General features: G+C 42.4%; 1 long non-coding RNA gene across 1 annotated transcript; it reads left to right on the top strand.

Annotated features, from left to right (window-relative positions):
* Nucleotides 1-581: 581 nt before the first annotated feature.
* On the top strand, nt 582-16,761 carry LOC123732532 (uncharacterized). Its single transcript, XR_006763199.1, has 5 exons — nt 582-767; nt 14,794-15,072; nt 15,259-15,399; nt 15,635-15,664; nt 15,802-16,761. It is a non-coding gene; the product is annotated as an uncharacterized lncRNA (long non-coding RNA).
* The last annotated feature ends 1,702 nt before the right edge of the window (nt 16,762-18,463 follow it).

Here is an 18,463-nt window from a genome sequence, read left to right as displayed (position 1 = left end):
TGTCCCGTGCGAGAAAGGCAGGTTGAGGATTCCAGGGTTGTAGTAGTGCAGAAGTTGTCATATGCTGAGGCAGTGAAGAAAGTAGAGGAAGATGGGTTAAGGGGTGGTGAGAGTAGTGGAGATATACCAGTACAGAGGGATAGGACAAAATGTGAAATACGTTTCAGTAAGATTGGATTTATAGCATTTATAGCAATGGTTATGAACTGTACAGCAGGGATGGATCTGAAGTCTCAGGAAATAGAGGTTGTGGTGGCAGCTGCAGAGAGGGATTTGGGTGTGTGGGAGACTTGACAATAGAAAGAGTAACAGGGTGTGTTAAGTGGTGATGTCCCATCCTTTCAGGGTGATGGCATGAGGTAGGAAATACATTTAATTAGTGGAGTAGGGGGGTGTTAATTTTATTCTATTTAATTTTGAAATTAGTGAGTATAGTGTTAGATGGTAGGGTATTTATTCAGTAAAATTTTTTCTTTTTCAAGTAAAGTATAAGGGAGTTGTACTCCAGGCTAGTAGGTGGCGGTAATGCAACAAATTGGAAGCCAACCGCCGTTAAACCTCAGAAGAAGCACATTGTTGGGAACGTCTTTAGACGGAAGAGGAAGAACGTCTTTAGACTGAAGAGGAAGGAACGTGTGTTTGAAACTAAAATCGCTTGTAACAACCAGCATCAAACGTAACATTGCTTGTCAAAATGGATATCATTTCTCGTTATGGTTTGTAGTTATGCTGGCTTTGCTTCTGCTGTCTTTCTACAACATCCGAAGGTGGGTTGTTCACACCATCGCTTAGCTAGCTTCAGAAAGCTCAGCTACCTAGCTAGCTAAGTTAGCTAGTAAACAAAATGTAAGCGGGCTAGCAAAGATACATCCTGAAGTGATATAACGTTGTTAGCAATACGATGTGAAGTTCTATGGTGTTATTCTCAACTTGCTATCATCTTAGATCATCCAGATGCAGGTTTATGTAGCTAACGTTAACTAGTTAACTGGGTCAGCATGTCATTACGTTAACTAGTTAACTAGTAATGTTGACATTATGGTCAACTGTGGCTCCCGAGTGGTACAGCGGTCTAAGGCACTTCATTGCGTCACTACAGACCCTGGTTCGACTCCAGGCTGTATCACATCTGGGCGTGTTTAGGAGTCCCAGAGGGTGGGGCACAATTGGCCCAGCGTCGTCCGGGTTTTAGCCCGTGTAGGCCGTCATTGTAAATAAGAATTATGTTCTTAACTGACTGGGGTGCAAAAGGAGCAGAATAAATAAATACACTATGGGGATGAGGTAGGTAGATAGCCCATCTGTAAACAGCCCATCTATGTACAGGTGCAGTGATCTGTGAGCTGCTCTGGCAGCTGGTGCTTAAAGCTAGTGAGGGAGATGGGAATCTCCAGCTTCAGAGATTTTTGCAGTTCATTCCAGTCATTGGCAGCAGAGAACTGGAAGGAAAGGCGACCAAAGGAGGAATTGGCTTTGGGGGTGACCAGTGAGATATACCTGCTGGAGCGCGTGCTACGAGTGGGTGCTGCTATGGTGACCAGCGAGCTGAGATAAGGAGGGGCTTTACCTAGCAGAGATTTGTAGATGACCTGTAGCCAGTGGGTTTGGCGACGAGTATGAAGTGAGGGCCAGCCAACGAGAGCATATAGGTCGCAGTGGTGGGTAGTGTATGGAGCTTTGGTGACAAAACGGATGGCACTGTGATAAACGGCATCCAGTTTGTTGAGTAGGGTGTTGGAGGCTATTTTATAGATGACATCGCCGAAGTCGAGGATCGGTAGGATCGTTAATCTAACCACACTGTCCGATTTCAAAAAGGCTTTACAACGAAAGCAAAACATTAGATTATGTCAGCAGAGTACCCAGCCAGAAATAATCAGACACCCATTTTTCAAGCTAGCATATAATGTCACAAAAACCCAGAAGACAGCTAAATGCAGCACTAACCTTTGATGATCTTCATCAGATGACACACCTAGGACGTTATGTTATACAATACATGCATGTTTTGTTCAATCAAGTTCATATTCATATAAAAAAAACAGCTTTTTTTACATTAGCATGTGACGTTCAGAACTAGCATACTTCCGGGGAATTTACTAACAATTTACAAAATTACTCACGATAAACGTTCACAAAAAGCATAACAATTATTTTAAGAATTATAGATTCAGAACTCCTCTATGCACTCGATATGTCCGATTTTAAAATAGCTTTTTGGTGAAAGCACATTTTGCAATATTCTAAGTACATAGCCCAGCCATCACGGGCTAGCTATTTAGACACCCGGCAAGTTTAGCACTCACCAATATCAGGTTTACTATTATAAAAGTTAGATTACCTTTTGTTGTCTTCGTCAGACTGCACTCCCAGGACCGCTACTTCAATAACAAATGTTGGTTTGGTCCAAAATAATCCATCGTTATATCCGAATAGCGGTGTTTTGTTCGTGCGTCCCAGACACTATCTGAAATGGTAAATCAGGGTCGCGCGCATGATGCAATTCGTGACAAAAAAAATCTAAATATTCCCTTACCGTACTTCGAAGCATGTCAACTGCTGTTTAAAATCCATTTTTATGCCATTTTTCTTGTAAAAAAGCGATAATATTCCGACCGGGAATGTCCATTTGGCTAAACAGAGGAAAGTAAACAAAGCTTTCGGTCGACGCGGGCACGAGCCTGAGTCTCACAGTACTGTAACCAGCCACTACCCAAACGCGCTACTTTGTTTCAGCCAGAGCCTGCAAAGCCACGATTCAGCTTTTTACCGCCTTCTGAGACCCTATGGTAGCCGTAGGAAGTGTCACGGGACAGCTAAGATCCTCACTCTTCAATAAACAGAGACAAGAAGAACGACACCTTGTCAGACAGGCCACTTCCTGCATGAAACCTTCTCAGTTTTTTGCCTGCCAAATGAGTTCTGTTATACTCACAGACACCATTCAAACAGTTGTAGAAACTTTAGGGTGTTTTCTATCCATATGTAATAAGTATATGCATATTCTAGTTACTGGGTAGGAGTGGTAACCAGATTAAATCGGGTACGTTTTTTATCCGGCGGTGTAAATACTGCCCCCTAGCCCTAACAGGTTAAATACATATACATATTCCAGTTCCTGGGCCGGAGTAGTAGGCCGTTTAATTTGGGTACGTTTTTCATCCGGCCGTGAAAATACTGCCCCCTACCCTAGAGAGGTTAAGCTTACGATTTAATGCCTCAAGAAGGCTCCAGAAGAAAAAAACCTTTACCTGACCCGACCATTCTCCTCCTGGTGGCTATCACATATTCTGCCATTCCTCTCCTGAAGTTGCCGGTAATGGGCTACACTATGAGTTGGCAACCTTTCATGTGGAATGCCAATTTATCTTACCATTTCTACCCATCTGCCAGTTCTGGTTTTCATTTATAATAATGTCTTCATATCTCTTTGTCAAAATGAAAATGATAAAAACCTAAAAAGTAACTTCTATTACCATTTCCAATTATTGTAAAATAACCAACAAATAAAAACATTGCAGCCCGCACGTAGAAAATATCCTGATAAATATCCTATAAATCACATTGGCTTCGCCTGTCTGCAACGAACTTTAAACATTGAATCAACTATTCAAAATCAAATTTTATTGGTCACAAACACATGGTTAGCAGATGTTAATGCGAGTGTAGCGAAATGCTTGTGCTTCTAGTTCCGACATTGCAGTAATATCTAACAACTACCAATACACACACATCTAAAGGGGTGAATGAGAATATGTGTATATATAAGTATATAGATAGGCGATGGCTGAGCGGCATAGGCAAGATGCAGTAGATGGTATAAAATGCGATATGAGTAATGAAAACATGATGTAAACATTATTAATATTATTATTGTATAAAGTGATTAGTGATCCATTTATTAGTGTCCAGTGATTGGGTCTCAATGTAGGCAGCAGCCTTTCTGAGTTAGTGATTGCTGTTTAGCAGTCCGATGGCCTTGAGATAGAAGCTGTTCTTCAGTCTCTCGGTCCCAGCTTTGATGCACCTGTACTGTCCTCGCCTTCTGGATGATAGCAGGGTGAACAGGCAGTGGCTCGGGTGGTTGTTGTCCTTGATGATCTTTTTGGCCTTCCTGTGACATCGGGTGGTATAAGTGTCCTGGAGGGCAGGTAGTTTGCCCCTGGAAGTTTGCCCCCACACCACCCTCTGGAGAGCCTTGCGGTTGAGGGTGGTGTAGTTGCCGTACCAGGCTGTGATGCAGCCCAACAGGGTCCGTCCCGACGCTTGCGCTAGTGAACATGCAACATTGTATAAATATTCTGGGCAGTTTCCCGCGCCAGTGAGCTCGGGACAGACACAGTTATTGGCTATTTGTTGCCGACTCCTCCTCGTGTAGCCGATTACCGTCAACTTCAGTAGAATCAGAATCTGCGAAAGCCAGCAGGAGGATGGTCGGGTCAGATTTTTTATAATTTCTTTTCTGGTTACCTTGATCTCCCTCAAGTAATTTGTTATCAAACAGCATAATACAACCATCTAGTTGGTTTTATTCAAAAATAGGAAAAAAATATAGTTGTCTATATATGGAAGAAATGTTTAAGAACAGTCGACTATCGGTTTTTATTTTACCTTTATTTAACAAGGCAAGTCAGTTAAGAACAAATTCGTATTTTCAATGACGGCCTAGGTATAGTGGGTTAACTGCCTTGTTCAGGGGCAGAAGGACAGATTTGTACCTTGTCAGCTCAGGGATTCGATCTTGCAACCTTCCGGTTACTAGTCCAACGCTCTAACCACTAGGCTACCTGCCGCCCCTTGACCAAACTTTTTATCCACTTGTAATAGGTTTATGCATTGTGTGACTTTTAAACTGTATTTTTGTTTACAAAATGTGCTAACATAGGTACACATAATCCATGGTATACAAGGATGTACCTTTATTCTCTTGGGGCATTCACTGGGACCTCTTCGTCTGCAGACAGGCTTTTCACAGCTCTCTGTATCTGAGGACAGACTTCACTAAGAAACATACTGCATTATACTGTAATTAGACAGCCCTGAATATTATGTTGATATACAGTTGAAGTCAGAAGTTTACGTACACTTACGTTGGAGTCATTGAAACTTGTTTTTCAACCACTCCACAAATTTCTTGTTAACAAACTATAGTTTTTGAAAGTCAGTTAGAACATCTACTTTGTGCAAGACAAGTAATTTTTCCAACAATTGTTTACAGACAGATTAAATATATATGATTTCACTGCATCACAATTCCAGTGGGTCAGAAGTTTACCTACACTATGTTGACTGGACCTTTAAACAGCTTGGAAAATTCCAGAAAATGATGTCATGGGTTTAGAAGCTTCTGATAGGCTTATTGATGTAATTTGAGTCAATTGGAGGTGTACCTGTGGATGTATTTCAAGGCCTACCTTCAAACTCGGTGCCTCTTTGCTTGACATCATGGGAAAATCAAAAGAAATCAGCCAAGACCTCAGATAAAAAATGTGTAGACCTCCACAAGTCTGGTTCATCCTTGGGAGCAATTTCGAAATGCCTGAAGGTACCATGTTCATCTGTACAAACAATAGTACGCAAGTATAAACACCTTGGGACCACACAGCCGTCATACCGCTCAGGAAGGAGATGCGTTCTGTCTCCTAGAGATGAACGTACTTTGGTGCAAAAGTGCAAATCAATCCCAGAACAACAGCAAAGGACCTTGTGAAGATGCTGGAGGAAACGGGTACAAAAGTATCTATATCCACAGTAAAACTAGTCCTATATCGACATAACCTGAAAGGCCGCTCAGCAAGGAAGAAGCCACTGCTCCAAAACTGCCATAAAAAAGCCAGACTACGGTTTGCAACTGCACATGGGGACAAAGAATGTACTTTTTGGAGAAATTTCCTCTGGTCTGATGAAACAAAATGGAATAATGACTGTTTAGCCATAATGACCATCGTTATGTTTGGAGGAAAAAGGGGGAGGCTTGCAAGCCGAAGAACACCTTCCCAACCATGAAGCACGGGGGAGGCAGCATCATGTTGTGGGGGTGCTTTGCTGCAGGAGGGACTGGTGCACTTCACAAAATAGATGGCATCATGAGGACGGACAATTATGTGGATATATTGAAGCAACATCTCAAGACATCAGTCAGGAAGTTGAAGCTTGGTCGCAAATGGGTCTTTCAAATGGACAATGACCTCAAGCATACTTCCAAAGTTGTGTCAAAATGGCTTAAGGACAACAAAGTCAAGGTATTTGAATGGCCATCACAAAGCCCTGACCTCAACCCTGTAGAACATTTGTGGGCAGAAAAAGTGTGTGCAAGCAAGGAGTCCTGCATACCTGACTCAGTTACACCAGCTCTGTCAGGAGGAATGGGCCAAAATTCACCCAATTTATTGTGGGAAGCTTGTGGAAGGCTACCCCAAACGTTTGCCCCAAGTTAAACAATTTAAAGGCAATGCTACCAAATACTAATTGAGTGTATGTATACTTTTGACCCACTGGGAATGTGATGAAAGAAATAAAAGCTGAAATAAATCATTCTCTCTACTATTATTCTGACATTTCAGATTCTTAAAATAAAGTGGTGATCCTAACTGACCTAAGACAGGGAATCTTTACTAGGATTAAATGTCAGGAATTGTGAAAAACTGAGTTTTTAAATTTATTTGTCTAAGGTGTATGTTAACTTCTGACTTAAACTGAGGGCAGAGCGATAGTTGTTCTCGCTAGGGACTGGAACTGGAGAATCTATTCATAATGTTCATAACATATACTGCTCCAAAAAATAAGGGGAACACTTAAACAACACATCCTAGATCTGAATGAAATAAATAATCTTATTAAATACTTTTTTCTTTACATAGTTGAATGTGCTGACAACAAAATCACACAAAAATAATCAATGGAAATCCAATTTATCAACCCATGGAGGTCTGGATTTGGAGTCACACTCAAAATTAAAGTGGAAAACCACACATCTCCTTAATCTAACCACGTTTTACGATTTCAAAAAGGTTTTACGGCGAAAGCATAAATTTAGAGTATGTTAGGACAGTACATTTACAAGAGTTGTGTGTAATGTTTTGTCAAGTCAAAGACAGGGTCACCAAAACCATAAAACCAGCTAAAATGATGCACTAACCTTTTACAATCTCCATCAGATGACACTCCTAGGACATTATGTTAGACAATGCATGCATTTTTAGTTCTATCAAGTTCATATTTATATCCAAAAACAGCGTTTTACTATGGCATTGATGTTGAGGAAATCGTTTCCCCTCCAATAACCGGCAGTCAAGTCAGCGTCAGAAATTAAATAATTAAAATTAGAAAACATTGGTAAAATATTATATTGTCATTTAAAGAATTATAGATTTACATCTCTTGAACGCAATCAACTTGCCAGATTTAAAAATAACCTTACTGGGAAATCACACTTTGCAATAATCTGAGCACTGCGCCCAGAAAAATACGCGTTGCGATACAGACTAGACGTCATGTTGGGGAGATCTAAAATCGAAAATACTATGTAAATAATCCATTACCTTTGATTCTCTTCATCAGATGTCACTTCCAGGTATCACAGGTCCATAACGAATGTAGTTTTGTTCAAAAAAGCTCATCATTTATGTCCAAAAATCTCCGTCTCGTTAGCACATGATGTAAGCCAGCCGGACTTCTCGTCATGAACGAGGGGAAAAATATATTTCCGTTCGTTCAAACATGTCAAACGTTGTATAGCATAAATCATTAGGGCCTTTTTTAACCAGAACATGAATAATATTCAAGGTGGACGAATGCATACTCTTTTATAACGTATTGGAACGAGGGTACCCAAGATGAACTCGCCGCAAGGTGTCTAATGGGCCATCATCGTTCCATGGCTCTTGTTCGGTCAGATCTCCCTCCAGAAGACTCAAAACACTTTGTAAAGGCTGGTGACATCTAGTGGAAGCAATAGGAAGTGCCAAAATATTCCTAAACCCCTGTGTTTTTCAATGGGATAGGTTTAAAGTCAATACAACACATCAGGTATCCACTTCCTGTCAGAAAATGTCTCAGGGTTTTGCCTGCCAAATGAGTTCTGTTATACTCACAGACACCATTCAAACAGTTTTAGAAACTTTAGAGTGTTTTCTATCCATATATAATAAGTATATGCATATTCTAGTTACTGGGTAGGATTAGTAACCAGATTAAATCGGGTACATTTTTTTATCCAGACGTGCAAATGCTGCCCCCTAGACCCAACAGGTTAAGAACAAATTCTTATTTTCAATGACGGCCTAGGAACTGCCTTGTTCAGGGGCAGAACGACATATTTTCACTTTGTCAGCTCGGGGATTCGATCTTGCAACATTTCAGTTACTAGTCAAATGCTCCAACCACTAGGCTACCTGCCGTCCCTAATGCTATGCTACAGGACTGTTTTGCACAGACTGGAATATGTTCTGGAATTCATCCAATGGCATTGAGGAGTATACCACTTAAGTCACCGGCTTCATCAATAAGTACATCGAAGATGTCCTCCTCACAGTGACCGTACGTACATATCCAAACCAGAAGCCATGGATTACAGACAACATCTGCACCGAACTAAAGGCTAGAGCTGCCGCTTTCAAGGAGCGGGACACTAATTCGGATGCTTATAAGAAATCCCGCTACGCCCTCAAACGAACCATCAAACAGGCAAAGCGTCAATACAGGACTAAGATTGAATCCTACTACACAGGCTTTGGCGCTCGTCGGACGTGGCAGGGCTTGCAAACTATTACGGACTACAAAGGGAGACCCAGTCGCGAGCTGCCCAGTGACGCGAGCCTACCAGATGAGCTAAATGCCTTTTTTGCTGGCTTTGATGCAAGCAACACTGAAGCATGCATGAGAGCACCAGCTGTCTGGACGACTGTGATTATGCTTTCTGTAGCTGATGTGAGCAAGATATTTAAACATTCACAAAGCCGCGGGGCCAGACGGATTACCAGATCATGTACCCAAAGCATGCGCAGACCAACTGGTAAGTGTCTTCACTGACATTTTCAACCTCTCCCTGACAGAGTCTGTAATACCTACATGTTTCAAGCAGACCACAATAGCAACCTGCCTAAATGATTACCGCCCCGTAGCACTCACGTCAGTAGCCATGAAGTGCTTTGAAAGGCTGGTCATGGCTCACATCAACACCATCATCCCTTAAACCCTAGACCCACTCCAATTCGCATACCGCCCCAACAGATCCACAGATGACGTAATCGCAATTGCACTCCACACTGCCCTTTCCCACCTGGACAAAAGAAACCTGCCTTTACACACCTAGACTAAAGGAACAAGTACACTACCGTTCAAAAGTTTGGGGCCACTTAGAAAAGCTACTTTTGTGTCCATTAAAATAACATCAAATTGATCAGAAATACAGTATAGACATTGTTAACTTCTTTGGGACAGGGGGCGGTATTTTGACATCCGGATGAAAAGCGTGCCCAAAGTAAACTGCCTGCCACTTAGGCCCAGAAGCTAGGATATGCATATAATTGGTAGATTTGGATAGAGAAAGAAAACACTCTAAAGTTTCTAAAACTGTTAAAATAATGTCTGTGAGTATAACAGAACTGAAATGGCAGGCGAAACCCTGAGGACAAACCATCCCCCCCCAAAAAATATTCATCCTACCACTGATTTCAATGGCTGGCACTTTTATAATAGGGCGAAATCATGCCGGATTGCAGTTCCTAGGGCTTCCACTAAATGTCAACAGTCTTCAGAAAAAGTTTCAGGCTGGTTTTTGGAAAAATGAGCAATTGTAGTTTTTCTAGGTGGCTCCCATTTTGGCTGTAGTGTTTCCAAGCGTGTGACTGAGAGCTCGTTCTTTGGTATTTTTCTCCGGTAACGATTCTCCGTCTTAAATTGTATTGTTTATTTGCATATTAGAGTACCTAAGGGTTGATTATAAACATTGATTAACTTGTTTGGATAAATTTATTGGTAACGTTTGGGATTAATTTTGTATGCATTTTGAAGGAGGGAAATCGGTCGATTATTGACTGAAGCGCGCCAGCTAAACTGAGTTTTATCGAACAAAAGGACAATTTGTAGTGTAACTGGGACCTTTTGGAGTGCCAACAGAAGAAGATCTTCAAAGGTAAGGCATTTTTTATATCGCTATTTCTGACTTTTGTGTCGCACCTGCCTGGTTGAAATATGATTTGTCATGCATTTGTATGCGGGGTGCTGTCCTCCAGATAATCGCATGGTTTGCTTTCACTGTAAAGCCTTTTTGAAATCTGACACCTTGGCTGGATTAACAAGAAGTTAAGCTTTATTTTGATGTATAACACATATATTTTCAAGAATGTTAAATATTTGAATTTAGTATTTTTGAATTTCGCGCTCTGCAATTTCACCTGATGTTGGCCAGGTGAGACGCTACCATCCCACATATCCATAAGAAGTTTTAATGTTGTAAATGACTATTGTAGTTGGAAGTGGCAGATTTTTTATGGAATATCTACGTAGGCGTATAGAGGCCCATTATCAGCAACCATCACTCCTGTGTTCCAATGGCACATTGTGTTAGCTAATCCAAGTTGATCATTTTAAAAGGCTAATTGATCATTAGAAAACCCTTTTGCCATTATGTTAGCACAGCTGAAATCTGTGTCCTGATTAACCTCACTAGGGTAGGGACAACTATTTTCACCTCCAGATGTAAAGCGTGCCCAAAGTAAACAGCCTGTTACTCAGGCCCAGAAGCTAGGATATGCATATATCTGGTAACTGTTTGTAATGTTTTGTGTGCTGGGTGCTGTACTCAGATAATCGCATGCTTTCGCCTTTTTGAAATCTGACACCGCAGTTGGATTAACGATAAATTAATCTTTAAGCCGATGTATAACACTTGTCTGTTTTATGTATTTTTATTATGAGTATTTCTGTTTTTGAATTTAGCGCTCTGCAATTTCACCGGATGTTGGCCAGGTGGGATGGTAGCATCCCACATATCCATAAGAAGTTAAAGAAGCAATAAAACTAGCCTTCTTTAGACTAGTTGATTATCTGGAGCATCAGCATTTGTGGGTTCGATTACAGGCTCAAAATGGCCAGAAACAAAGCACTTTCTTCTGAAACTCGTCAGTCTATTCTTGTTCTGAGAAATGAAGGCTATTCCATGCAAGAAATTTCCAAGAAACAGAAGATCTCGTACAACGCTGTGTACTACTCCCTTCACAGAACAGCGCGAACTGGCTCTAACCAGAATAGAAAGAGTGGGAGGCCCTGGTGCACAACTGAGCAAGAGGACAAGTACATTAGAGTGTCTAGTTTGAGAAACAGACGCCTCACAAGTCCTCAACTGGCAGCTTCATAAAATAATACCCAGAAAACACCAGTCTCAACGTCAACAGTGAAGAGGCGACTCCGGGATGCTGGCCTTCTAGGCAGAGCTCCTCTGTTCAGTGTCTGTGTGCTTTTGCCCATATTAATCTTTTCTTTTTATTGGCCAGTCTGAGATATGGCTTTTTCTTTGCAACTCTGCCTTGAGAACAAGGAATGAATCCTTTCATATTCATTAGAGGTCGACTGATTTATGATTTTTCAATGCCGATACCGATTATTGGAGGACCAAAAAAAAGCCGATACAGATTATATTATAATATATACATTATATACTACTACTACTACTACTACTACTACACTCTCCTCTAGAACAGCCTGGAGACAATAATACATACAGTATTATATACTACTACTACTACTACCTCCTCTAGAACAGCCTGGAGACAATAATACATACAGTATTATATACTACTACTACTACTACTCTCCAGCCTGGAGACAATAAAGAAGAGGCGACTCCGGGATGCTGGCCTTCTAGGCAGAGCTCCTCTGTTCAGTGTCTGTGTGCTTTTGCCCATATTAATCTTTTCTTTTTATTGGCCAGTCTGAGATATGGCTTTTTCTTTGCATGGTCTTGTAGCGGATACGAGCTTCAACTGGAAGCCAGTGGAGAGAGCGGAGGAGCGAGGTGGCGTGAGAGAACTTGGGAAGGTTGAACACCAGACGGGCTGCGGCGTTCTGGATGAGTTGTAGGGGTTTAACCTCTAGGGCCTGTGTGGGACGCAAGCGTGCCACCCCTGGTACACCCTATCAACAACAGGTGTAATATCAAGAGCGGCAAATTTGAAACCAATTAAATGTCAAAATTCAAATTTTTCAAACATACAACTATTTTACACCATTTAAAAGATAAACATCTCCTTAATCTAACCACGTTGTCCGATTTCAAAAAGGCTTTACGGCGAAAGCATAAAGTTAGATTATGTTAGGAGAGTACATTGACAATAGCTGTGTGTAATGTTTTGTCAATTCAAAGACAGGCGTCACCAAAACCAGAAAATCAGCTAAAATGATGCACTAACCTTTGACAATCTCCATCAGATGACACTCCTAGGACATTATGTTAGACAATACATGCATTTTTAGTTCTATCAAGTTCATATTTATATCCAAAAACAGCGTTTTACTATGGTGTTGATGTTCAGGAAATCGTTTCCCTCCAATAACCGCCAGTCAAGTCAGCACAACAAATTAAATAATTAATATTTGACAACATTGGTAAAATATTATATTGTCATTCAAAGAATTATAGATTTACATCTCTTGAACGCAACCGGCTTGCCAGATTTAAAAATAACCTTACTGGGAAATCACACTTTGCAATAATCTGAGCACTGCGCCCAGAAAAATACGCTTTGCGATACAGACTAACCGCCATGTTGGAGAGATCTAAAATCGAAAATACTATGTAAATAATCCATTACCTTTTGATTCTCTTCATCAGATGTCACTTCCAGGTATCCCAGGTCCATAACGAATGTAGTTTTGTTCGAAAAAGCTCATAATTTATGTCCAAAAAGCTCCGTGTTGTTAGCACATGATCTATGCCGGCCGGACTTCACTTCATGAACGAGGGGGAAAAAAATATTTACGTTCGTTCAAACATGTCAAACGTTGTATAGCATAAATCATTAGTGCCTTTTTTAACCAGAACATTAATAATATTCAAGGCGGACGAATGCATTCTCTTTTAAAACGTATTGGAACGAGGGTACCCAACATGACCTCGCGCGCCAGAGTCTAATCGGCCATCACCGTTCCATGGCTCTTGTTCGGTCAGATCTCACAGTAGAAGACTCAAAACACTTTGTAAAGACTGGTGACATCTAGTGGAAGCAATTGGAAGTGCTCAAAGATTAATAAGCCCCTGTGTGTTTCAATGGCATAGGCTTAAAGGTAATTCAACACATCAGGTATCCACTTCCTGTCATAATTTGTCTCAGGGTTTTGACTGCCATATGAGTTCTGTTATACTTACAGACACCATTCAAACAGGTTTAGAAAATTCAGAGTGTTTTCTATCTAAACCTGAACAATAATATGCATATTCTAGCTTCTGAGTTGGTGTAGGAGGCATTTAAAAATAGGCACATATTTTTTTCAAAATTCTCAATACTGCCCCCTAGCCCCAAGAGGTTAATGGCACAGGCAGGGAGCCCAGCCAACAGTGAGTTCCAGTAATCCAGACAGGAGATGACAAGTGCCTGGATTAGGACCTGCGCCGCTTCCTGTGTGAGGCAGTGTCGTACTCTGCGATTGTTGTAGAGCATGAACCTACAGGATCGGGTCACCGCCTTGATGTTAGCGGAGAACGACAGGGTGTTGTCCAGGGTCACGCCAAGGTTCTTAGCACTCTGGGAGGAGGACACAATGGAGTTGTCAACCGTGATGGCGAGATCATGGAACGGGCAGTCCTTCCCCTGGAGGAAGAGCAGCTCCGTCTTGCCGAGGTTCAGCTTGAGGTGGTGATCCGTCATCCACACTGATATGTCTGCCAGACATGCAGAGATGCGATTCGCCACCTGGTTATCAGAAGGGGGAAAGGAGAAGATTAATTGTGTGTCGTCTACATAGCAATGATAGGAGAGACCATTTGAGGATATGACAGAGCCAAGTGACTTGGTGTATAGCGAGAATAGGAGAGGGCCTAGAACAGAGCCCTGGGGTGAGAGCACGTGGTGCGGAGACAGATTCTCGCCACGCCACCTGGTAGGAGCGACCTGTCAGGTAGGACGCAATCCAAGCGTGGGCCGCGCCGGAGATGCCCAACTCGGAGAGGGTGGAGAGGAGGATCTGATGGTTCCCAGTATCGAAGGCAGCAGATAGGTCTAGAAGGATGAGAGCAGAGGAGAGAGAGTTAGCTTTAGCAGTGCGGAGAGCCTCCGTGACACAGAGAAGAGCAGTCCTAGTTGAATAACCAGTTGAATGCAACGCAGGTCATGTTAGATAAACTAGTAATATCATCAACCATGTGTAGTTAACTAGTGATTATGTGAAGATTGATCTTTTTTTTATAAGATAAGTTTAATGCTAGCTAGCAACTTACCTAGGCTTCTTGCTGCCCTTGCGTAACAGGTAGTCAGTCTGCCACGCAGGCTCCTCATGGAGTGCAATGTAAGGCAGGTGGTTAGAGTGTTGGCGGAAGGTTGCAAAAACGAATCCCCGAGGTAAAAATCTGTTCTGCCCCTGAACAAGGCAGTTAACCCCCGTTCCTAGGCCGTCTTTGAAAATAATGTGTTCTCAATCTGACTTGCCTAGTTAAATAAAAGGTGCAAAAAAATACCGATTACCGATTGTCATGAAAACTTGAAATCGTCCCTAATTAATCAGCCATTCCGATTAATCGGTCGACCTCTAATATTCATAACAGGAATCTCACCTCTGTGTTAACTTTAATCTTTGCAGGCCCTAGATCTCTGCCAGTCCTCTCTATTGAAGGAACTAATGGTAGTGGGCTGGTCCTGAGGTGTGAGTCCGAAGGCTGGTACCCTGAACCTGAGCTGGAGTGGTTTGACAACAATGGAGCCATCCTCCCTGCTACTGGACCTACAGAGACCGAGACTGACACTGAGGGTTTCTACACTGTGAGACGAAATGTCACCATACAGCAGACTGACAACAACTGGTTCACCTGTAGAGTTCAACAGCAGAACATCACCAGAACGAAGCACATTCGCATTCCTGGTGAGGGATCTGTTTTGAAAAGATTATTGAATTTACAATTGGAAGTTTTTGAAAATGTTTTATGAAATTATTATTTTGTTTGCACCACGCTGGCAATGTTCTTTCATAGATTAGCAATCTGGAGGTCCAAACCAATCAATTGGTATGATAGTATGTAATGGGTTCTACATGGCTTCTGTGTTTCAGATGACATCTTTCCCAAGCCGTGCCAGTCCTACTGGACAGTTGGGCTTTGTCTGGCAGTGGGAGCTGTAGTGGGAGCTGCAGTAGCCACGCCAATGGGGTATGTGGTTGGAAATCGACGTACGAAACGTCAATGTTTGACAGGTGAGGTGATCTCTAACCGTTCAGAGATGTTCCAATGCTTTCGTCACAATATTGTGAGCTTTAGTTCAATCACTCCACCTTAATTACCTCTATTCTATGACAAACAGATTTGTAAAATCACTCCTCCCCAAATCAATAGCTTTTCAGTGTTGGGACTGTCTACATTTAATTCAGGTGGGCTGTATATGTGTGTTTGCAAGGCTCCCGGGTTCTTAATCTCTGTCTGTACTTGTAGGTGAAACCGTAGATCCTGAAAATCTATCAGGTATGTGTGCGATGTGCCCAACATATTGATAGTTCAAATATCAAAATATTTAACATATTGATGTAGAAAGCTGACTGTACATTTTAAGTTTGCGCTAACTGGCCTTTTCTTAATCACCCTCTCATTCTATTATGCAGTGCCGTTGAAGGGGAACTCCTCAGGAGAGCTCAATTGAATGAGATGAGGCTCGAGGCAGGAGAGACACTGATGCCAGCAGCCCTCCTGTTTCCGTTCTACTTCGCTCCTTTTCCCTGTCGGACTTCAGATTCGAACCGGTGACCCGTCGAAGCACAGATCTGGGGAAGGGTACCATGAAAAACAAGATTCTCTGGTCTGATGAAACCAAGATTGAACTGTCACAGATTATGTCGTGGTGTTGGAGAGAGGAGGACCAAAATGCAGCAGGTTTGTGGATACTCATGCTTTTAATGGTAAAACAAAACGGCATCCACAGGAAAAACAAAATAATAGACACGAACAGTTTTTTGCAGGCTCAGAAACGCAGTGCAAAAACAACTACCCACAAAACCAAGTGATAAACATACTCCTACATATGACTCCCAATCAGGAACAACGATCCCCAGCTGTTCCTGATCAGGAGTCACAAGACCAACACAGAACATTCACACACACAAGACTGCCACGTCCTGACCCCAAAACTACTACAACAGCTCCATCTGCTGGTCAGGACGTGACATGAACTCTTTGGCCTGAATGCCAAGCGTCACGTCTGGAGGAAACCAGGCACCATCCCTACGGTGAAGCATGGTGGTGGCAACATCATGCTGTGGGGATGATTTCAGCGACAGGGAGACTAGTCAGGATAGAGGGAAAGATGAACAGATCAAAGTACAGAGGTCTTTGATTAAAAACCTGCTCCAGAGCGCTCAGGTCCTCCAGAACAATCATGTCGAAGTAATTTGTAATGTAAATAACAACTGTAGTATAGTAATACTACAGTTATTTACATTACAAATTACTTATTGCTCTTTGCACCCCAGTATCTCTACTTGCACATCATCTGCACATCTATCACTCCAGTGTTAATGCTAAATTGTAATTATTTCACCTCTATGGCCTATTTATTGCCTTACCTCCCTACTCTTCTATATTTGCACACACTGTACATAGATTTTTCTATTGTGTTATTGACTGTACATTTTGTTTATGTTTAGCTCTGTTGTTTTTGTCGCACTGCTTTGCTTTATCTTGGCCAGGCCGCAGTTGTAAATATGAACTTGTTCTCAACAGGTCTACCTGGTTAAATAAAGGTGAAATAAAAATAAAATTAATAAAACTCATCATCAAGCCCTCAATGAGTTGAGGTTTGTTTGTCCAAGGCTACAATACAAATGTGTTCTGTTGGAGGACTGGAGTTGGGCTGTTGGGGGTACTGGAGGACTGGAGTTGGGCTGTTGGGGTTACTGGAGGACTGGAGTTGGGCTGTTGGGAAGACTGGAGTTGGGCTGTTGGGGGGACTGGAGTTGGGCTGTTGGGGGACTGGAGTTGGGCTGTTGGGGGGACTGGAGTTGGGCTGTTGGGGGGGACTGGAGTTGGGCTGTTGGGAGGACTGGAGTTGGGTTGTTGGGAGGACTGGAGTTGGGCTGTTGGGGGTACTGGAGGACTGGAGTTGGGCTGTTGGGGGTACTAGAGGACTGGAGTTGGGCTGTTGGGGGGGACTGGAGGACTGGAGTTGGGGGGACTGGAGTTGGGCTGTTGGGGTACTGAGGACTGGAGTTGGGCTGTTGGGAGGACTGGAGGGCTGGAGTTGGGCTGTTGGGGTACTGAGGACTGGAGTTGGGCTGTTGGGGGTACTGGAGGACTGGAGTTGGGCTGTTGGGGGTACATGAGGACTCGAGTTGGGCTGTTGGGGGACTGGAGGACTGGAGTTTGGCTGTTGGGGGTGCTGGAGGATTGGAGTTTTGCTGTTGGGGGTACTGGAGGACTGGAGTTGGGCTGTTGGGGAGACTGGAGGACTGGAGTTGGGCTGTTGGGGGGACTGGAGTTGGGCTGTTGGGGGACTGGAGTTGGGCTGTTGGGAGTACTGTAGTAGTAGCTAGTACTGTTAGCTGTTAGCTACTGAAGCTAGTATTGTTAGCTGTTAGCTGTTAGCTAGCTAGTACTGTTAGCTGTTAGCTAGCTAGTACTGTTAGCTGTTAGCTAGCTAGTATTGTTAGCTGTTAGCTACTGTAGCTAGTACTGTAAGCTAGCCAGATAGCCACGAAGAAATGTTAGCTAGCTACCCTAGAATTTACCTAACATTAGTAACATTAGTTTTAGGTCATTTTTGCCTGTTAAAATGTCTGGTTAGCTACATTATTATGAATCACATATAGTTATGATTCACATAACTATCATAGCTGATAGTTATGAAGTAAAACGTTTTCTTAGTGTATATCTTGTTTGGTCTCTATTTTTGCCATTGTCCTGGCTGGAAGGCAGTTCAGTGTATGGGTTAGTCCATAGTAAGTCAATAGGGCTAACTGGCTAGCTAGCTAGCCACAAACAATTGGTAGCTAGCTACTCACGAAAAATGTACATCTACCTTGCATAACATTAGTTTTTAGCTCATTTTTGCCTGTTTAACTAGCTGGCTAGCAAGATTATTACAATTGACATAAATCGAGCTGATAATTATGAAGTAAAATGTTTTCTGTGTGTATATCTTGTTTGGTCTCTATTGTTACCATTGTCCTGGCTGGAAGACAGTTAAGTGAAGTGAGGAGGTGCAGCGTGAGGTAATAGAGTTGGGGGAGGAACAGCGTGAGGTAATACAGTAGGGGGAGGAGCAGCGTGAGG

This window comes from Salmo salar, unplaced genomic scaffold (assembly GCF_905237065.1).
Source record: "Salmo salar unplaced genomic scaffold, Ssal_v3.1, whole genome shotgun sequence".
Lineage (NCBI taxonomy): Eukaryota > Metazoa > Chordata > Actinopteri > Salmoniformes > Salmonidae > Salmo > Salmo salar.
The sequence above is the reverse complement of the archived record's forward strand: the minus strand, read 5'-3'. Positions and strand labels throughout refer to the sequence as shown.